This window comes from Muntiacus reevesi, chromosome 6 (genome assembly GCF_963930625.1).
Source record: "Muntiacus reevesi chromosome 6, mMunRee1.1, whole genome shotgun sequence".
Classification (NCBI taxonomy): Eukaryota; Metazoa; Chordata; class Mammalia; order Artiodactyla; family Cervidae; genus Muntiacus; species Muntiacus reevesi.
Window position 1 is genome coordinate 51402060 of NC_089254.1, and position 24011 is coordinate 51426070.

Consider the following 24011-nt stretch of genomic DNA (forward strand, 5'->3'; position numbering starts at 1 on the left):
GGGAAAGAATATGTCCTGATTTCAGGTGCACTGTGGAGATGCAACCTTAGTATATATGGCAGGGAATATGCCTGCATATTTCCAATAAAACTAATGTCAGTTGGTTCTTCTTATGCTAACAGCACAGTATGCCCCAATACACATGGCTAAAGTGGATCTTTGGAGGCTAGTTGAAGAAAGTGTCACCTTTTATAAATTTTCCTTGGACCTATTTTCTATTGACTCTTCAAAATGACTGTACTCACTCCTCTTCCAGGAGGGAGCTACCATTATTTGGCAATTCTTTATTTCTAGCTGACCTTTCCTCTTTATCCCAGATAAATACTTTCAATTGACTCTTCACACCTAATGTTCCCTGTATATCTTGAAGGTATATCAAACTCAACATTTCTAATACTATACTTATTTTTTAATCCACTTTGAATTCCATATCTCATTAATGGTGAGAAATACCAAGTATTGTCATCATCTGTCACTCTTTTGAATACTAATCAAGCTAACCTTAGAACTATTGATACCTTAAACTTGGTTCTTCCTCCTCTTCTAATAAATAATAATGATAATAACAATAATAACTAAAGCTTATTAGGAGCTTAATATGCATTTGAAAACTATGCTGAACACTTTATATTATCACTTAATCCTCACAATGATCATGTGCTACTATCATCCCACTATTCAGAGGAAATTGAGACTTCAGAGAAGTCATATTATGTTATATCGAAACTTAGGGGGATTATATCTGAGGCCCTTCACAATTTAACCATACCTTACCTCTTCAGGTTCATCTCTCACAATCCATCCAACTTCTACAATTCAGTGATAATCAACCTCTTGACTATTTTCTAAATATGCCACACTCTGTAATGAGTCTGAAAATAAACTATTTCTGACTCAATTTTCAAGGTCAACCTTAAATGTTAGCTCCTTTATGAAACCTCTAACTTTCCCATACCACTCGTATTCATCTCCATGGTTCTTTAACTGAAGTTTCTATCCTATAGGTAACTAACTTCAGGTTACAATTATTTGTTTATAAGTATGTCTTCTCAGGAGAGTATTAGTTTTCCAGGGATGGACAAATATCTTATGCTTAGAGTCCAGAACAGTTCCTGGAAAGTGGCAAGAATTCCGTTACTTTTTTCTAAAAGAGTGGTGATGTCTAACATCTATCTCTAGCACTAAGCTCTCACACATATTGTCCATTTATTCCTCACAACAGCCCTATTAAGAAAGTACACTTATCCCCATTTCACACATAAAGAAGTCGAGAGTCAGAGATTAAATAACTAACACAGATATTATAAACTGTCTCCTAATACCTGTTCTTCAGTTTTCTCTCATGGAAATAAAATCCACATTTTTTAGGTGGTCTTATGGCTATCCAGAACCATGACTTTAATTCCTTTAAGGCTTCTAACTAGGTAGCCCTTGTAAGTAAGGTCTGAACCTTGGCTGTGCTATTAAAAGAAAGAAGGTATGCATCTACTTCTACTTTTCTCCTTTTCTTTTGGATGAAATGAGAAAACAGTGGTTGTCATCAGGGAAGACACAGACGGGGTAACACTCTAGGGAGAGCAGAACAACAAAGCAATCTGAGTTATTCAATAACTATTAAGGTATTTTCTTGATTTGTTTAAAGTACAAAAATGATGAACACTGAGAAAATGGTAATTGCCTTAAATATCACGTTACTTTGAATACCTGAGGAAAGAATTAATGAAGTTTTACTTTATTGAGCTAAAGAATATGTCAACAAATTAAATAATATTACAACAAACTCCAGGAGACCGTCTTAATACTTTTATTTTATCAGAACTTTGTATGACATATGAAGCTTAAATAAATAATCCATCACCTTAAATTTATAAATTACTATTTTAACATTAAATGTTAATGTTTAACAATTACTAAATGTTTAACAATTATTATTTTAACATGCAATTATAAATTTAACATTATTTGTTGTCATCCACTAAAATTTGCCTGGCATGAAAAAGGACTACGCACTATGTATAATTATGTTTTCTAGACTAATTATTCTCTTGAGGATTATGAAATATGAAAATAAAGTTATATCACTAATTTGATTTTTGCCTGAGTCTAAGGAAATGTAGATGAAATGAAGAAACTGAGGAAATGGGAAGATCAGTGGATGAGGCGATAACTCAGCATCTATGAGGCAATGGGAAAGAAAAAGGCTTTTGCAGCTCTGAGTTTGAGCTCTTCTATGTAAAGTCCAAGCACTTGCTACTTAAACTTCTCTTATTTTTGCAAATGTGATGGATAGAAGGGTAGCTATCTTATGCAAATATTGCAAAGCATAAAAGAGCAAATGTATGAAAAGCACCTAACCCAGCATCTCACAATATAGTAGATAAGTGATCAACAGCAACACATTTTATTCTTATTTTGGTGCTCTAAGAAATCTAATATCTTGATGGCCCACTTTTTTTTTTTTTCCTCTAAAAGAAAAGGGGACTGACTTTGACTGGAGTGCCCAGAGCTCTGATTTCAACAACTTACACTTTTCTATAGAAGTAGACTTTATATTGTTGATTTTATTTTTTTTCCATGTAAGGAAGTAAAGACTGAAACCGCATTCCCTCTGGACTTCCTGTTTGTTTGTTTGTTTGCTTTTGTCACATCCACTTTCTCAGGATGGGCATTTGTCTACAGGCTGTGTTTGGGGGCCACTGGATTAAATGCTGTTCTGTTACCCAGTTTCTTTTGCAACTGGAGAACAGCTTGATTCTATAAATCCACGCCTGTCTAATTACACAGATGTACACAGATAATTTCTTGAATGTGAATTAAAAATAAAATTTACTTATAAATAAGATATAAAAGAAAGGGTATGGAGAAGATGTTCAAGATCTACACAATTAATTTAAACATTGATCAATTTAGCAATCTATTCCTTTCCTTTAAAACTCTAACAGTTACTCAAAAGTTGACAATTTTTGAAAACATATAACCTTGTTTTATTTATACATAGGAATAAAAGCTAACAGTGGAGTGAGTTTGGGCTTTGAAATTGGACAGAATTGCCCATTAACACTGGTTCATCAGTCATAATTCTGTGAGAAGCTACCTGAGCACTTCATCTCTCAGAGCATCTGTATTCTTCTGGGGAAACTGATCACAAATGTCTCAAGGGCACTTGTGAGAAGTAAAATAAGAAGGCCTGCATAGAGTAATACTCAGTCAGTGCTTGGTAAATTTATTTTAAAATGCACATCTTTCCACCTTTTTCTCTTTTCCCAGTTTGCCCAGGAAATGCTCTGTGTACACTTGTTGTCCCAGTCAAATTAATGATGGTGCTCCTTTTCACATTCGTCAGTGCACAAGTTTGGATGAAAATTTAAACAGTGGTCCCACTTGTGAAAGAATCCTCCCCATGGTGTGTCCTTTGGGACTTAACCTTCATTCTTAGGCCAAGCTTTTCAAGCAGTTATTTTTAAAAAATATAAAGATTAAGTAAATACTTTGCGTTTGTAAGAGAGGAGAACAGAACAATACCGTTCAGCTGCCTGGGGAATAATATCCCTCATTCACAGTTTACATCTTTCACCTACTATTTACTAGCTATATTACAAGGTAAAACTGTTTAATCCTTCTGAGTATTTGTTTTTCATCCCTTATCTAAATTGGTGACATTAAGATTAAAGGAGATGATAAAGTATCTGGTAGAATATATGATACTCAATAAATGTTCAATATGTGAGTGCTATTATATTCTTATTTTAACATATGGGTTCATACACTAATGGAAGAATGTACATTCATATGATATTTCTGGGGGCACATGTGTATATAAAGTAAAAATGTGGATGCTTTCTGAGCCCTCCAGAAGACTCAGAATTCTAAGAATTCTATCAAGGAAATAAGCATGGGTTTACATATTGGCAAAGGAAATGGCAACCTACTCCAGTATTCTTTCCTTGAAAATCCCATGGACAGAGGATCCTGATGGGCTATAGTCCATGGGGTCACTTTACAGCTTTGCTTAAGTATAATTGATGCCTACTGAACCATACATAAGTTCACAATTTGTTGAATTTTGATGATTTATCCACTTCTGAAACTATCAGCACAATCAAGATAATGACCACTCATCATCCCTAAAAGTTTCAACTTGTTTACTATAGTATATTTTCTCCTCTTCCTATTCTTAGACAAGACTAAATGCAATTTTTAATAGTAAAAGAATGGGCAATCTAAAAGTCAAAATGAAATACTAGATAAGTAAGTTTACATTAGGTTTTGGTGGTAATACACTGAGCTGATTAAAGGTATGGGCTTTGGTGTTGCACATAAGGAAATAACCCACCCCAATATTCTTGCCTGGAAGATCCCATGGACAGAGGAACCTGGTAGGCTACAATCTATGGGGTCTCAAAGAGTCAGACAGAACTGAGCAAATAACGCCTTCACTTTCACCCTATTTCTTAGTACTTGTATCACCTTGATAAGAACCAATCTCTCTGAGCCTCAATTTGTTTATCACTAAAACAGAAAAAATGCCTACTTCAGAGAATAAATGGCCTACAGTATTTATAGGACATAGTAGAGAATTCATTTTGGGATCTAGTTAGACCTCAATAAATGGTAGTTATTATTGGGTACCAAGAAGAAAATCATGTGCAGGATATTTAATGAGTTAGGAAATGTTCATAATCAAGTGACAAAAGCAAGTTATTATTTGGAGAACCACCATATTTTTGATTTTTAAAAACTATACATATATAGATTCATAGAGAAGAACATGTTTAAAGATATACCAATATGTTAACAATGAATATCACTAATGATTTTTATTTTTTCAGTATTGTCTATGTTCGACAATAGATAAATTTTTGTTTTGGTAATCTGATAAAAAATATAGGAATTTTGTACATTTTTAAAAAGTAAGTGTGAATTTCATTCATTCATTTAGTAGTCAGACATTTACTTAGTATTTATTCCAGAGTAGACACTGTGGGACAGTGGAGTTAAAAAATAAAAATGGAAAAATATTTACTCTCAAAGGAGAAAAAAGCACTAATCACATCACATTATTTTTAAATATTTTCATTTAATTAATAGAATAATTTGACGAGAAGAATTAAGTGTCAGGTTGTAGGTCATAAAAAGTAGAGCCCTACAACACACAGGGTTTATTTTTCTACTTCTAAAAAATATATATACCCTTTATATCAAGTATAACTTGTCTGCATATGTCTGTCTTACTTCTAAAAATTATTTTTATATATTTTTATTCTATTTTTATGAAGGCAAAAGGAGAAGGTGGCAGTAAGTGATGAGATAGTTAGCTAGCACTACTGACTCAGTGGACATGAATCTGAGCAAACTCCAGGAGGAAGTAGAAGACAGAGGAGCCTGTTGTGTTGCAGTCCATGGGCTCACAAAGAGTCAGACATGTAGCGACCAAACAACAACAAAAATGTTACAACATCACTGTCTGTGTCACCTACCTTAAATCAGAAGCACTAATGAAAAATAAATGTGTCTATTTAATACTTTTGCATAATAAACAGCTGATAAATTAAAGACATATCATGTGAATAACTCGAAATAGAGAACTGCAAGCTTGTATTTCAGATTGCTATAAAACAAACCAGGATTCTTCTCAAGCAAAGCAACATAGTTAATTCACACCAAATTCTTTCACTAGAATTAAAACCATTTCTAAATATGCTATTACTTTGGTTTAAAAATCTGTCCTATTTAAAACAAAATTACCATTGGCCATAGGTACCAATAAACATGTACAATGAGTAAACATAAGAATAATGAAAATGAAATTAATGAGATGTGAAGGAACTTAAAAATATTTAAAATAATCCCATATTTATATTAATAGTATTAAGAAAGTCTATCTTCTATATTATAGAAAAACTGTCTAACACAGAACTAAACTTGTTAGATCTTTAAATAGCTAACTATTTCAAACACAAAGGAACTCTAAGATTACTGAATTTGAGCCCCACTATGATACCATCTTGATTTTAGCCATTGATCTGGTTAGAATGTCAGGTTCTCTTGCTTTCTGTGTTATGCTAAACTGCTAATGTCTGACAACAAGCAGCACTTTTCCAGGCTCAGACATTATGTTGATATGCTAATGATCCAAAATGAGGCCACTAGACATCAATTACATAAATGAGGCTAGGAACAGGGCCAACACAGGTACATTCTACTAATTTGTTCATCTCTGTTGGCCATAAGCCAACTGCATGACAAGCAAATTGCCCCTAAAGACATTGGGGCATGAGTCCTTCGCTTCAGAGAAGGATTGTACTCTTCATACCTGTGTGATCTCTATCTGCCTAAGGACATTTTAATGAATCATACAATGACCTATTGAGAATACATCTGATGGGTCAGTAAATTCACATACTGGGAAGAGTACAAAGCACTAAAAAATATCTAAGTAGAAAACAAACTATCTGAGACCAACATAAAACTAAAATCAAGTGTCTAAAGCACAACATAGGAAAAATGCAAAGGACAATATCATTTTTTTCCCCTAATATTTCAAATTTTGAAAAAGTATAACTCTGTATCACTAACAGATTTAGTGTAACTGAGTTTAATCTGAACAATTAAACATTATCCTCTATTCTCACAATGTATTTTTACATATACTAACTACTTCAAACCAAAATGTTTCCCATTAGGACACATCTTTGAATTTTTAATATAAATGAGCAGAGAAATCTAATGCTTTTGAAAGAATCTGAAAAACACCATGAAATTCCCTGGCCTGTGTAAAATTTCAACTTGCGCAGAATTTTCCGTTTGCAAAATAAGGATAGAGAAATGTAAACGGAACGTCTATAGGTTTCCCAATAAATGCACAAACAAGCCTGCTGTTTTCCGGAACCAACTGACGTCCAGCACCTGTACTCACAGATAAGATAACCCCATATGATACACATTATGTTACTTTTATGTTACTCATTCACTGTACTGGATGTGCTAACAATGTGGCTTCTGCCTATAAAAGTCAGCTTACACTGCTATACGGTGCGACTTTGCCTCCAAGGAGACTAGAGTCGCCCGGCTTGTGCAAACCGACAATAAAGCCTCTTGCATATTGCATCTGCTGGACTGGCTTATTGAGTCACGGGAGCTCCTCTCCGGAACAGAGACCTGACGTTTGGGTCTTACACTTTGAATATCATTTTAGGACAAACATAAACACAATTAATGAATGGTATCTAGAAACAGAAGATAAGCAATTAACAGTGTAGTAAAATAAAGACAATAAAATTTAATGTGTTCTACCCTCATATATGCAGACGACACCACCCTTATGGCAGAAAGTGAAGAAGAACTAAAGAGCCTCTTGATGAAAGTGAAAGAGGAGAGTGAAAAAGTTGGCTTAAAGCTCAATATTCAGAAAACTAAGATCATGGCATCCTGTCCCATCACTTCATGGCAAATAGATGGGGAAACAGTGGGAACAGTAACTGACTTTATTTTGGGGGGGTTCCAAAATCACTGTAGATGGTGATTGCAGCCATGATATTAAAAGACGCTTACTCCTTGGAAGGAAAGTTATGACCAACCTAGACAGCATATTAAAAAGCAGAGACGTTACTTTTCCAACAAAGGCCCATCTAGTCAAAGCTATGGTTTTTCCAGTGGTCATGTATGGATGTGAGAGTTGAACTGTGAAGAAAGCTGAGCACCAAAGAATTGATGCTTTTGAACTGTGGTGTTGGAGAAGACCCTTGAGAGTCCCTTGGACTGCAAGGAGATCCAACCAATCCATTCTAAAGGAGATCAGTCCTGAGTGTTCATTGGAAGGACTGATATTGAAGCTGAAACTCCAATACTTTGACCACCTGATGCAAAGAGCTGACTCATTTGAAAAGACCCTGATGCTGGGAAAGACTGAGGGCAGGAGGAGAAGGGGACGACAGAGGAAGAGATGGTTGGATGGCATCACCGACTCAATGGACATGAGTTTGGGTAAACTCTGGGAGTTGGTGATGAACAGGAGGCCTGGCATGACTTGGTCCATGGGATTGCAAAGAGTCGGACACGACTGAGTGACTGAATTGAACTGAACTGAACTGACACTGTCTTGGAAATCACCTGATAGGGGTTTAAACGAAAGGATACAAAATTTCTACATGCTAACATCACATGGGGAAAACTCTGTTCTAATAAGTTTTTGATATAGTAAAGAAACTATTGCAGAGGAGCCAAGATGGCGGAGGAGTAGGACGGGGAGACCACTTTCTCTCCTACAAATTCATCAAAAGAATAACTGAACGCAGAGCAAACTTCACAAAACAATTTCTGATCGCTAGCTGAGGTCATCAGGCACCCAGAAAAGCAGCCCATTGTCTTCAAAAGGAGGTAGGACAAAATATAAAAGATAAAAAGTGAGACAAAACAGCTAAGGATGGAGATCCGTCCTGGGAAGGGTCTTAATAGAGGACGTTTCCAGACACCGGGAAACCCTCGCACTGGCGGGCCTGGGGGAAGTGTTTGAATCTCGGAGGGCAACCTGACTGGGAGGGAAACAATAAATAAAACCCACAGATTACGAGCCTAAAAGCAACTCCCAGCAGAAAAGTATGCCCGCATCCGCCACCAGCAAGTGGGGGCTGAACGGAGAGGAGTGGGCGGCGTTGCTTGGGGCAGGGTCCGGGCCTGAGTGCCTTGAGGACAATCGGAAGGAGCTTTTGTGAGTTTTCAACTTGAACTGTGGGACAGCAAAAGAAAGAGAGAAAATTAACCGGCCGGAACACACTGCCGGCTGTTCGCAGAACAAAGGGACCGAGAAAGTCCTGAGAAGAACTCACAGGCTGCGGACCGGCCCAGCCCCGACGGAGGCAGGAGGCAGGGGGGAGGGGAAAGGGGCAGGCTCTGCCCCAAGGACCGCATCCCCTACCACACTGCAAACCGGCCTCCACCTTCTAATAAAAGACCTCCCGAGATTCTGGATGGTCGACATCCGCCGGGAGGGTCGCAGAGAGACATAGGGCACACGCACCCGACCAGCGCAGGCCGGGATTGGGGCTGGGGACGCGGAGGGCAGAGGGCGCACGCACCCGACTGGCGCGGGCGGAAACTGAGGCTGGGATCGCGCAGGGCAGAAGACGCGCCGCACCCGGGGAGAGAGCGCCCGTCAAGCGCCTGGCTGCCTGAGCCACTCGGGGGGCGTAGGGACAAAACGCAGGCGCAGCTTTGTGTTCCGCGCTTTTGTGGATCACCCGAGGGCTGGAACCGCGAGCAGCGTGGGGCGCGCTCCATACAGAGCAGCCGGGATCCTGAGCAGTGCAGACGGAGAAAACAGCGCCAGCCCCTCCCTGCAGTGCGACGGAACTAGCTACAAAAACAAGACCCCTATATATGCTGTCTACAAGAGACCCACCTCAAAACAAGAGGCACATACAGACTAAAAGTGAAGGGCTGGAAAAAAATATTTCATGCAAACGGAGAACAAAAGAAAGCAGGAGTCACAATACTCATATCAGATAAAATTGACTTCCAAATAAAGGATGTGAAAAGAGACAAAGAAGGACACTTTGTGTCCTTGGATTGATCAAAGGATCAATCCAAGAAAAAGATATAACAATTATAAATATATATGCACCCAACATAGGAGCACCGCAATATGTACGGCAAACGCTAACGAGTCTGAAAGAGGAAATTAATAGTAACACAATAATAGTGGGAGACTTTAATACCCCACTCACAACTATGGATAGATCAACTAAACAGAAAATTAACAAGGAAGCACAAACCTTTTCACAATGGACCAGCTAGACCTAATTGATATCTATAGGACATTTCACCCCAAAACAATCAACTTCACCTTTTTCTCAAGTGCACACGGAACCTTCTCCAGAATAGATCACATCCTGGGCCATAAATCTGGTCTTGGAAAATTCAAAAAAATTGAAATCACTCCAGTCATCTTTTCTGACCACAGTGCAGTAAGATTAGATCTCAATTACAGGAAAAAAATTGTTAAAAATTCAAACATATGGAGGCTAAATAACACGCTTCTGAATAACCAACAAATCATAGAAGAAATCAAAAAAGAAATCAAAATATGTATAGAAATGAATGAAAATGAATACACAACAACCCAAAACCTATGGGACACTGTAAAAGCAGTGCTAAGGGGAAGGTTCATAGCATTACAGGCTTACATCAAGGAACAAGAAAAAAGCCAAATAAATAACCTAACTCTACACCTAAAGCAATTAGAGAAGGAAGAAATGAAGAACCCCAGGGTTAGCAGAAGGAAAGAAATCTTAAAAATTAGGGCAGAAATAAATGGAAATGAAACTAAAGAGACCATAGCAAAAATCAACAAAGCTAAAAGCTGTTTTTTTGAAAAAATAAACAAAATTGACAAACCATTAGCAAGACTCATTAAGAAACAAAGAGAGAAGAACCAAATTAACAAAATTAGAAATGAAAATGGAGAGATCACAACAGACAACACTGAAATACAAAGGATCATAAGAGACTACTACCAGCAGCTCTATGCCAATAAAATGGACAACTTGGATGAAATGGACAAATTCTTAGAAAAGTATAACTTTCCAAAACTGAACCAGGAAGAAATAGAAGATCTTAACAGACCCATCACAAGCAAGGAAATTGAAACTGTAATCAAAAATCTTCCAGCAAACAAAAGCCCAGGACCAGATGGCTTCACAGCTGAATTCTACCAAAAATTTAGAGAAGAGCTAACACCTATCTTACTCAAACTCTTCCAGAAAATTGCAGATGAAGGTAAACTTCCAAACTCATTCTATGAGGCCACCATCACCCTAACTCCAAAACAAGACAAAGATGCCACAAAAAAAGAACACTACAGGCCAATATCACTGATGAACATAGATGCAAAAATCCTTAACAAAATTCTAGCAAACAGAATCCAACAACATATTAAAAAAAATCATACACCATGACCAAGTGGACTTTATCCCAGGAATGCAAGGATTCTTTAATATCCACAAATCAATCAACATAATACACCACATTAACAAATTGGAAGATAAAAACCATATGATTATCTCAATAGATGCAGAGAAAGCCTTTGACAAAATTCAACAATCATTTATGATTAAAACTCTCCAGAATGCAGAAATAGAAGGGATATACCTCAACATAATAAAAGCTATATATGACACACCCACAGCAAGCATCACCCTCAACGGTGAAAAATTGAAAGCATTTCCTCTGAAATCAGAAACAAGATAAGGATGCCCACTCTCACCACTGCTATTCAACATAGTGTTGGAAGTTTTGGCCACAACAATCAGAGCAGAAAAAGAAGTAAAAGGAATCCAGATAGGAAAAGAAGAAGTGAAACTCTCGCTGTTTGCAGATGACATGATCTTCTACATAGAAAACCCTAAAGACTCTTCCAGAAAATTACTAGAGCTAATCAACGGATATAGTAAAGTTGCGGGATATAAAATTAACACACAGAAATCCCTTGCATTCCTACACACTAACAATGAGAAAACAGAAAGAGAAATTAAGGAAACAATACCATTCATCATTGCAACAAAAAGAATAAAATACTTAGAAGTATATCTACCTAAAGAAATGAAAGACCTATACATAGAAAACTATAAAACACTGACGAAAGAAATCAAAGAGGACACAAACAGATGGAGAAACATACTGTGTTCATGGATTGGAAGAATCAATACTGTCAAAATGGCTATACTACCCAAAACAATCTATAGATTCAAGGCAATCCCTATCAAGCTACCAACGGTATTTTTCACAGAACTAGAACAAATAATCTCACGATTTGTATGGAAATACAAAAAACCTCAAATAGCCAAAGTAATCTTGAGAAAGAAGAATGGAACGGGAGGAATCAACCTGCCTAACTTCAGACTCTACTACAAAGCCACAGTCATCAAGACAGTATGGTACTGGCACAAAGACAGAAATATAGATCAATGGAACAGAATAGAAAGCCCAGAGATAAATCCATGAACCTATGGACACCTTATCTTCAACAAAGGAGGCAAGGATATACAATGGAAAAAAGACAACCTCTTTAACAAGTGGTGCTGGGAAAACTGGTCAACCACTTGTAAAAGAATGAAACTAGAACACTTTCTAACACCATACACAAAAATAAACTCAAAATGGACTAAAGATCTAAATGTAAGACCAGAAACTATAAAACTCCTAGAGGAGAACATAGGCAAAACACTCTCTGACATAAATTACAGCAGGATCCTCTATGACCTACCTCCCAGAATATTGGAAATAAAAGCAAAACTAAACAAATGGGACCTAATGAAACTTAAAAGCTTTTGCACAACAAAGGAAACTATAAGTAAGGTGAAAAGACAGCCCTCAGATTGGGAGAAAATAATAGCAAATGAAGAAACAGACAAAGGATTAATCTCAAAAATATACAAGCAACTCCTGAAGCTCAATTCCAGAAAAATAAATGACCCAATCAAAAAATGGGCCAAAGAACTAAAGAGACATTTCTCCAAAGAAGACATACAGATGGCTAACAAACACATGAAAAGATGCTCAACATCACTCATTATCAGAGAAATGCAAATCAAAACCACAATGATGTACCATGACATGCCAGTCAGGATGGCTGCTATCCAAAAGTCTACAAGCAATAAATGCTGGAGAGGGTGTGGAGAAAAGGGAACCCTCTTACACTGTTGGTGGGAATGCAAACTAGTACAGCCACTATGGAGAACAGTGTGGAGATTCCTTAAAAAAGTGGAAAGAGAAGAGCCATATGACCCAGCAATACCACTCCTGGGCATACACACTGAGGAAACCAGATCTGAAAGCGACACGTGCACCCCAATGTTCATCGCAGCACTGTTTATAATAGCCAGGACATGGAAGCCACCTAGATGCCCATCAGCAGACGAATGGATAAGGAAGCTGTGGTACATATACACCATGGAATATTACTCAGCCGTTAAAAAGAATTCATTTGAATCAGCTCTAGTGAGATGGATGAAACTGGAGCCCATTATACAGAATGAAGTAAGCCAGAAAGATAAAGAACATTACAGCATACTAACACATATATATGGAATTTAGAAAGATGGTAACAATAACCCTATATGAAAAACAGAAAAAGAGACACAGAAGTACAGAACAGACTTTTGAACTCTGTGGGAGAAGGTGAGGGTGGGATGTTTCAAAAGAACAGCATGTATATTATCTATGGTGAAACTGATCACTAGCCCAGGTGGGATGCATGAGTCAAGTGCTCGGGTCTGGTGCACTGGGAAGACCCAGAGGAATTGGGTGGAGAGGGAGGTGGGAGGGGGGATCGGGATGGGGAATACGTGTAACTAATGGCTGATTCATATCAATGTATGACAAAACCTACTGAAAAAAAAATTTAAGAAAAAGAAACTATTATAATGGTTTATTGTTTATTTTTGGCTATCTTGGCAGTAATTAAAGAGAGACACTATATGCAGAGTCAAGCCATTTAGTAGGGCCTTTGTGTCCTTTCTTTAGAAATGTCCAAGTCAGACCAGCTTACTTTTATAGCAGAAGGGGAAAACAAGAAAATGCAAGTGCTGATTTCAGCCATCGGTGCCACAGAAACGTTCAGTCTACAAACTGCAGCATCTGGATGGCCTAAAAATCACCGATTCCAGACCAGGTAAGGACGGAAGTCCTGGATGGGGATAAGTTGCTTCCCAAGAGGCAGGGATTAGGAAAGGAGAAGGGTCAAAGTTAAAGTTAACAGAACAGAACTTCTCACCTCACTGTTTTTTGGTTTGTATTCCTGCTTCAGTCTTCAGGCCTGAGTCTTGTGAAAGTTCTAAGTCCAACCTCAGCACTTCCCAGTTATGGTTCAGATATGTTCTGTCTTTCCTGCTGACAAGCATCCTCCATCAGCCCCCACCACAAGTCCCCAGCATCCTGAGACCTTTTTCTTCAAGACATAGTGGATTTGTTTTCCATTTGGAAGCTGTGCCTGCTCTTGACTGACACAGAGCTCCATATTTACAGAACTTCGAGTTCTCTCATGCTTTCAAAAGATGATTATTTTAGAGAAAATTCTTAGTTATCAGACTGGTATATTCACTTAACTCATATCATGGGTGGCTTTTCAGTGAAACAGACGAAGTAGCATTTTGATAGCCTACTTGTCAAAAGAGGGAAACAGATGAGCCATCTCACATGAGATTATATCCCACAGTGGTTAAGAGTATGAAGTGTGGCATGAAGACAATCTGCATTTGAGCCTCAGGTTTACCACTTACTAGTTATGAGCTTTAGTGACTTAACCTCTTTGTGCTTCAGATACTACCATCATGCACCTACAATTACTGTTGTGAAAATGTAATTTTTAAAATGTCTGTAAAGCACTTAGTGTACTGTCTGGCTATAGTACATGCTACCTGTATGTCAGAGGTTGGTGTCACAAGTGGTGGTATTTACAGTCAGGAAGCTTCCTCCAGTGGATTCAGCAGGACTCTCAGCATATGAATGTCCCCTCTACTTGGGCAAGAAGCATCAATGCTGCAATTCACTCTTTCTGCTATGGTAGATTAAAAATGGCAACAAATTCTTGGCTACTCCTGACACTGTGAGATGAATTTAATTATCTTCCTCAGAAAAAATTACCTGGCCTTACTGACTTGCTGGACAAACAGAGGGAGATAGAAGCAATGTTCTTGGACTTCCAAGGCTACATCAAAGCCTTAGAGTTTCCACCCTGGGCTATTCTATGGAACTCCTGTTGCTAAGCTGTGAGAAAGCCCATGCAACCCACATTAAGAGGAACCAAAGCACTCAGTTGACAGCCCTGGCTGAATTCAGATCCAGAGATCAGAACCAACTTATCAGTCTTGTGAGTGAGCCATCTGAAGGGGCTGTCCTGCAGCTTAGGTCAAGCAGCCCCAATTGAAGCTACACAGAATAGAGACAAACTTTGCAGTTAAGCCCTACCGAAACTGTTGATGTGTGTAAGCAAAATAAATGACTATTATTTTAAGCTACTAAGTTTCGGGGTGGTCTGTGACACAGCAGTAGGTAACTGGAATGTTTATCAGAGCAGTCTAGTCAGCAATGATATCAGAGTTCTGTTTATCAGTACCTAATTTATTTTGGTACAATGCTATGATATAGCAGTGGCTGACGAAGGCATCACTGTTGATTCCATGAATTTGACTGTTCAATAGCCACTATGCTGGCCTTTCCAGCAAGTCTTCTCAATCCTCTTTATAAGTCTCGTTAGAGACTAAAGATCTGTCCAAAACAGTACAGGGGTTTACACCCACTGTTCTGCCACCCCTCCTCAAAAACACACATGGTGAAGGTTCTGATGATGATGACTGTGGCCTCCAAAACTGGGCCTACATCATTGGCTATTAAAATTGTTTTAGCTCTCTCTCACCTTCGCGCTTCCAAGATGACCAAGAAAAGAAGGAACAACGGTCGGGCCAAAAAGGGCCGCGGCCACGTGCAGCCTATTCGCTGCACCAACTGTGCCCGATGTGTGCCCAAGGATAAGGCCATTAAGAAGTTCTTCATTGGGAACATTGTAGAGGCCGCAGCCGTCAGGGACATTTCTGAAGCGAGTGTTTTCGACGCCTATGTTCTTCCCAAGCTGTATGTGAAACTACATTACTGCGTGAGTTGTGCCATTCACAGCAAGGTAGTCAGGAATTGCTCTCGGGAAGCCCAGAAGGACCAAACACCTCCACCCCAATTTAGACCTGCGGGTGCTGCCCCACGTCCTCCACCAAAGCCCATGTAAGGATCCAAGTCCTTAAAGACTGAAGAAATATTGGTTTCTCTGAAAAGACAATAAAATGGAAATTATACTTTATGTAGCATGTTGAATATATGTTGCCAGATGGAGTGGGGGTTGTGTGCATCTTATTTCTGTCTTTGGTCTCCCCAGTTTGCAAAGCTTAGGGGTGGAGGTGAGGAATTAGGGCATCTGTGTTTGCTTAATTCAGCCTGGCAAATGGCTTAAGTTGGTGTCTTTAAAATGGGGAGGAAACTAGCAGAGTGAGGAGTGCATCTGAAGTCACTCAGACCAAGGTGTGCATGCATTCCTCTTGTGGCAACATGAAGACTTTAATGAAAGTCCACAACTTGAATAGCATAAGGGGATGTGTATTCAGGTCCTTAACCTTGTCAAGTTACCTGCCTACTTTGATGTGCTGCTAAGCTAATCACCCAGCCTTCATCTTTCAGTGGTACGTTGCTCTACCGGGTGACAATGCCCTGAATGCCAGGCGTTCATAGAAATTTGTGGAAGTCCCATAAGAGGGGAGTTTGCAAAAAGTCTGGGAAAAGGCTGTAATCTGTGTGACAACGGTTCATTTGTTCCAGAATTCAGAAATTGGAGGTTCCCAGCTAGGAATACACAGTTGACTCTTTAACAACGTGGGTTTAACTGCAGGGGCGGGGGTTGTTTTGTTTTCAGCAAATACATACTATAGAATCCACAGTTGGTTGAATCCTCAAGTGTAAAAATACAGACAGATACAAAAGGCTCACTCTAAAATTAATTATGTAAAGATTTTTGAAGAGATGGTGCCCCTAACCAATGCTTTGATCAAGGGTCAAATGTACACGTATATTAGAAAAATTAATATGTAAATAGTTTGCTAAGGACTTTGCTGGTTAGGTTATATGATTTTTTTTTTTCCTTAAGCTAAACTAGTAGCTTGGAAGTTTTGATTAAAGAACATATTGTTCTGTGGAAAAAAAATGGTTTTAATGCTATTCTTCATGGTAATCATAAACAATATATAATTATATTCTCAAAATGATACTCTCTTTCACACAATGAATTTTAAGTATGGAGAAATGTGTTTGGTTTAAATTAATATATATATACATATATATCAGATTTTAAAATGGCATCCTTAGTTTGTGTTCTCTGTGATCTATATGAAATACTCAATCTTGAACTTTTTTTCAAGTTATATATATGCCATGGAGTGATATGTATAATTTAGTTCAATTAGAAATTTATACTGTAAATAAAACAGGTTTCAAAAATCATTTTAGACTAGTGAAGGTATAATTGCTACTAAAAATAATAATTAAAAATTAAAGAAAATAATTAGCATGACTTTTAGTTTTTAAAATCAGACAGATGTTTTACTAATAGTTATAAAAACTGGAATAGAACTTGCCCTTAGACCCAAACACATGTGTCTATTTCACTAATTTCAGTGTGATGGGTAATTTTTAAAGAAAATCAGATATTTTTCAATGTACAAAGCAAGATCCAAAAAAACCTAATTTCCACTACTTATGTATAAAACTGCACATATAAAACACAGGCTGTTCTTGTTGTTCAGTCACTCAGTCATAACTATGCAACCACATGGACTACAGTACTCCAGGCCTCCCTATCCTTCACCATCATCTGGAACCTACTCAAACTCATGTCCATTGGGTCGGTGATGCCCACTTTGTTGTCCCCTTCTCCTCCTGCCTTCAATCTACCCCAGCATCAGGGACTTTTCTAATGAGTCAGCTCTTCACATCAGGTGGCCATAGTAATGGAGTTTCAGCTTAAGCATCAGTCCTTCCAATGAATATTCCAAGAACTGATTTCCTTTAGGATTGCCTGGTTGGATCTCCTTGCAGTCCAAGGGACTCTCAAGAGTCTTCTTCAATACCACAATTCACAAGTATCAATTCTTTGGCACTCAGCTTTCTTTATAGTCCAACTCTCACATCCATACACGACTGGAAAAATCATAGCTTTGACTATATGGACCTTTGTCAGCAAAGTAATGAATCCACTGTCTAGGTTTGTCATAGCTTTTCTTCTGCAAGGAGCAAGTGTCTTAATTTCATGGCTGCAGTCACCATCTGCCATGATTCTGGAGCCTAAGAAAATTAAGTCTGTCCCTGTTTTCATTATTTCCCCATCTATTTGCCATGAAGTAATAGGACCAGATGCCATGATCTTCGTTTTTCAAATGTTGACTTTTAAGCCATTTTTTTTACTCTCCTCCTCCACCTTCATCAAGAGGCTCTTTAGTTCCTCTTTAATTTCTGCCATAAGGGTGGTGTCATCTGCCTAACTGAGGTTACTGATATTTTTCCCGGCAGTCTTGATCCCAACTTGTGCTTCCTCCAACCCGCATTTTGCATGATGTACACTGCATATAAGTTAAATAAGCAGCGTGACAATATACCATCTTGACATGCTCCTTTCCCAATTTTGAACAAGCCTGTTGTTCTATGACTGGTTCTAACTGCTGCTTCTTGGCCTGCATACATGTTTCTCAGGAGGCAGGTGAGGTGGTCTGGCATTCCTATCTCCTCAAGAATTTTCCACAGTTTGTGTGATCCACACAGCCAAAGGCTTTAGCATAGTCAATGAAGCAGCAAACATGAAAGTGAAAGTCCAACTCTTTGTGACACCGTGGACTGTAGCCTGCCAAGCTCCTCTGTTCAAAAAATTCTCCAGGCAAGAATACTGCTGTGGATAGTCATTCCCTTCTCCAGGGGATCTTCCCAACCCAGGGATCAAACCCAGGTCTCCCTCATTGCAGGTGAATTCTTTACCATCTGAGCCAGCAGGGAAACTCAAGTATTCTGGAGTAGGTAGCCTATCCATTCTCCTGAGGATCTTCCAAACTTAGATATCTAACTGGGCTCTCCTACATTGTAGACAGATTCTTTACTAGTTGTACTACCAGGGAAGCCCCAGTGAAGAAGCAGTAAATGTTTTTTTCTGATATTCTCTTGCTTTTTCTATGATCCAATGGATGTTGGCAATTTGACTCCAATCTGGTTCCTCTGCCTTTTGTAAATCCAGCTTGAACATCTCAAAGTTCTCAGTTCACATGCTGTGGAAGCCTAGTTTGGAGAATGTTGAGCATTACTTTGATAGCATGTGAAATGACTGCAATTGTGCAACAGTCTGAACATTCTTTGGCATAGCCCTTCTTTTGGAGAAGGAAATGGCAACTCACTCCAGTATTCTTCCCTGGAAAATTCCATGGACAGAGGAGCCTGGTAGGCTACAGTCCATGGGGTTGCAAGGAGTCGGACATGACCGAGCGACTTCACTTCACTTCACTTCTTTTGGATTGGAATGAAAACTGACCTTTTCCAGTCCTGAGACCACTGCTCACTTTCCCAAATTTGCTGGTGTATTAAGTGCAACACTTTAACAGCAACATCTTTTAGGATTTGAAATAGTTCAGCTGGAGTTTCATCACCTCCACTAGTTCTGTTCATAGTGTTTCCTAAGGCCCACTTGACTTCTCATTCTAAGATATCTGTCTCTAGGTGAGTGATCACACCATTGCGGCTATCTGGGTCATGAAGATATTTTCTGTATAGTTCTTCTGTGTATTCTTGCCTCCTCTTCTTAACACCTTATGCTTTTGTTAGGTTCATGCCTTTTCTGTCCTTTATTGTGCCTATCGTTGCATGAAATTTTTTCTTGGTATCTCTAATCTTCTTGAAGTGATCTCTAGTCTTTCCATTCCATTGTTTTCCTCTGTTTCTGTGCATTCGTCACTTAGGATGACTTTCTTATCTCTCCTTGTTATTCTTTGAAACTCTCCATTCAAATGGGTATATCTTTCCTTTCCTCCTTTGCCTTTCACTTCTCTTCTTTTCTCAGTTATTTGTAAGGCCTCCTCAGACAACCATTTTGCCTTTTTGTATTTCTTTTTTCTTGGGGACGGTTTTGATAACCGTTTCCTATACAATGTTACGAACCTCCATCCGTAGTTCTCCAGGTATGTATTCATATAATTGCCAATCTGAGTACAGTGCTTGTGTAGTTATCTTACATAGATACCCTTATCTTCACTAGAAGGGGATGATGTTCTATAACTTTAGAAAGGAAATGCTAGCCTGAGAACCATAGGGTTATATTATTACTAATATATTAACTGCATTAATTGACACAATTACAAAGTAGTGTTAGGACATCAGTGAGAATCAAAGAATAGTAGAGAGGTATGTCTGCTGTAGGGATGGAAGTTTGTGCACTCAGAACTCAGCAGAAATGACTTTCAGGGATGTAAAGATCTATGAAGTTGCAGAAATGTAACTGTAGTGTCTATTCTAAAGCATTAATTTTAAGATTCATTTTGTTATTTAGTAACAAATATTCATTTTGAATATTTAGTAACTGATTAATTCTTACACTGACAAATCCTAATATCCTCCTGGAAGCAAGGGCATCAGATTGGAGGGGCCCCAACTATGATTCCTCCATGACAGGATAATCCCCAGCTGATGATGTATAAAATAGCTGGGAGGTTTCAAAGTCTCAGACTGGTGTCCTGAAGGCCAAATGCAGTCAGTCAAAGTGTTTTCCTTGATAATGACAGTACACAGGGTATTTTTAAACAATTGAATTTGTATACCTTTAGAAGTGGCCTATAATCTCCAGTTTTGTCTTCCTCCATCACTTCCTAATTAAGAAAAGTTCATTTTATTCATTGGTGGGCTTTGCTTGGCTCCTAAAGGCATATGAGTTTAAAACTCCTGAGCTATACTTGTTATTCCTATTATCTATAAGTATTTGTTTGATATGATGTAGAACATATACACACAAGTTAGCCTGTGCACAAAGTACATGCTCTACATATTCGAAGAGAGGGAAAAAAATCAAATAGTTAAGTGGAATTTGTTTCCCTATTCTAATAACGGACCTGGTCATTTGCATTCTTTAATATCCAATCTTAACAAAATGCTAATAATGCTTTAAAAGCAGTAGTGTAATACCCTGAATCAACTAAACTCTAATTTTACTAAAAAAATAATCTAATAGGAATGAGAGGTAATAATATGTATAGCACATCTTATAAATGGCATCCAAGACAAAACAAAATTACAATTATCTTCATTTCATGACGCAATAATTGTTGCCAGGAAAAGAAAATAAGGATGTGACAGCTTAAAAGTCTATCAACTGAAAATGTGTAATGATTGCTGCTGAGAAATTGCATAACACATATTCCATTCACCTTCCCAAACAAACAACAGACTGAGCTTCAGATGTGTTGCCAGACTATTAGAGAATTATTCTTTGTTTTTATTTATTTAAATCCAGTGGGGTTCAGTGACAAACATTCATCTTCTCTTTCTGTATAATATCAGTGCAGCTTTTTAGTTAAAAATAAAATTAAAAAGGAAGAGAAAACACATTCATATTTGTTAGGTTTAGGTGAACTAACTATGCATTGTAAAATAAAAACAGAGGCAAAATGTGCCTTTTTAGTACATTAATTATGATCTATTATTTCCTTTATGTTTAGAACACACAAGGGAAAAACAACATTTGTACCCATAGGTATACTAATGAGATTAGACATGAAGCTTTTGAAATAAACCTCAAACAGCTATTACCAAGCCTTATTACTGTTTAGTAGCTTCGATCACACAGTCATTTAGTCACAAATCTGTGGCTATAGACCAAATCCATACAGACTTTTAAAAGGACATAAACACCTCAAGGGACAAAAAAAAAAAAAAAAAAAGATGTCTGCAAAACTTTCCTTGAGTGGGAGTTCAACTACTTCCCGTGGCAGTTTGCACACGTTTTCCAGCATGAATTTCACTTATTTAAACAGGTGAAAGTAATTAGATTTTTAAATGATTGTATTGTCAGTCGGTCTGCACTCTGACAGAAGAATTCATACTGACTGTAAAAACCCTAAAACTCATAAAAATAGGAATTTGGGGGAAAATGATTAGTAGCACATTTTTAAATTCACACACACACAGAGGAAGAGAGAGAAAGAGAGAGAAATTAAATATATTCATTTTGTGTGTGTGTTATATCAAATAACCATGGAATACAAATACAGAACTTTTTTTTTTTTTTTCAAAATAAGGTATGAGAAGTACCAATCACTTTACATAGGGACATTCTGATACTACATTAAAAACAGGAAATGTACACAAATAGTTGCTATCAACTGTACTGTGCTACAGCCTATTGTAAAAATTAGATTGAAACAACTTAAAAACTCAGTAAAGGGCTATTGTCAGACCCAGTCTGACAATAGTCTTTTAGAGATCTAAAGAGATTAATATTCTCTAAACACAGAAGTCATTTCAATGTAAAAAATTATACAATGAAAACTGCAGAGCTTTAATTTCTGAAAAGCCCAGCTAATTATATATTCCAGGGCTCTCAGACATCCTTACCAACAGTGGTACTCGGTGAGTATATAAATGTGGTATAGACCAAATATAAATGTGGTATAAAAGTCTGTATGATTTGGTCACTCAGTGGTACCCAGTGAAATATAAATAATGAAATTTATATTTCACATTTTGTATTAGAATCAAAACTCGAGTCATTTTGAGCCTAACAGAAAATCACTGTGTATATTCTGCAATCTACTTTTTCTTTTTTGATATACAATTAATTAGGCTGAAATAATAAAATAGGTTTTGGCTGTATTAAATTAAACTTATCATTTTTAAAAAAGAATGGATCTAATTTTACTAAGATCACCTCTTATGAAATGTCTGAGATAGCCAAATGAAATATATAATGTTTTTAAAGGAAAAGTTAGATTTGGTTTGTTAAACTGTATTTTTTAAACACGTGTAATGCTGTTTTGTACGACAGCCTGCAAAAAGAAAAAAAATAGAAGTGAATCCTAGCTATGTTCATATTAATTACATGATACAGCATGATTAGATGAGAGCAATTAGTCTATGCTGAAGTAAACTGAGTTTGAAAGCTTACTCAACATTATTAAGCACCCTTTTTGAAAGTAGTAAATACCTTAATTTAATTTGTGCCGGTTAAAGCACCCAGATTTCCAAAAACCAAGATAGTACTGAATTTACTCTTTTATCCAAATCATATTAATAAATGCAGAGGAAGAGATGTCTGAATGATAGTAGCCAAATATTATGTGCTTGATTTAACTTTTTTTCACCATTAATATTCATCACAGACTGACTTAGTCTTATCAAAATCAATGCTCATGTGATTTTTGCCTATGGTCTTAAAAAGCTAAACAAGACTGTTGCAAAACTCAAATGTCCTAAAAAGCTACTAAATTTTACATGTAAGAGAAGATTATGTGAAAACGAAATGTGAAATATCTGTAAAATATAGTTTAAAATTTTAATCCAAAAGAACTAAAGCAGGGATGTATTTTACCTATTAAACAAAAGTAAGATTTTCTGTAAGTAAGACTAATGACAAACTATATATCTACAGTTCAATTGAATATAAACAACCATGTGTTGTCCATTAGGGAGACATTCACTCAGGGTTATTTTCCTAGCTATGGTGATGAATTTGCACCAATCCATCTACACAGTCTCACCCAGTTCTCCTTGTCACCAACTGCACACATTTGCCAGCCAGCTGGCTGGGGTGAGGGGCATATCCCATGCCACATAACAAAGAGAAGTTTGCTGGCCTGCACCAGGATGAAACCCATGACCTCTCCTTCATTAACAACATGGACAGCCACGTGAGTTAACTGGTCACTTATTAAAATAAATGTATGCCTTGCAGACCAGAAACACTAGCACCAAACTTCAATGCATTGATATGAGAAACATTTATTTTTGCATCCTCAAATAAAATTTCTTATTTCTGTTATGAGAACAAATTTCACAAAACTAAATGCTGCAGTCATTACAACAAAATCACTATAAAATTGAAAGGGAAAATAAGCACCAAAAAGACATTAAGTACTTAAGGCTAATTCAACCAAGGTTAATTCCACTGGTTAAAAGTCATCTTTAAATCAAAATGCCTCTTAAGAGGAAGGATTCAAATTAAATAAACTTCTAACAAAATACTCTTAGTGAAAATGATCAAAGACATACAAGTAAGTATCCCTTATAAGTGGGAATAATAAATCTTCCCCTTAACAATCACAAGTTTGTGTCTTTCTCTTATTGTTGGTTTAAATTTTACTTCTGAAACACATGGGCTTCCCTGATAGCTCAGTTGGTAAAGAACCTGCCTGCAACGCAGGAGACCCCGGTTCCATCCCTGGGTTGCAAAGATCCCC

At 37.5% G+C, this 24011-nt stretch overlaps 1 protein-coding gene and 1 pseudogene across 6 annotated transcripts in view; one reads left to right on the forward strand and one right to left on the reverse strand.

Moving 5' to 3' along the window:
- FOXP2 (forkhead box P2) overlaps positions 1–24011 on the reverse strand; it is a 632418-nt gene that overhangs the window by 332395 nt on the left and 276012 nt on the right. The gene's annotated exons all lie outside the window — the stretch shown is intronic.
- LOC136170962 (small ribosomal subunit protein eS26 pseudogene) lies at positions 15425–15842 on the forward strand (annotated as a pseudogene).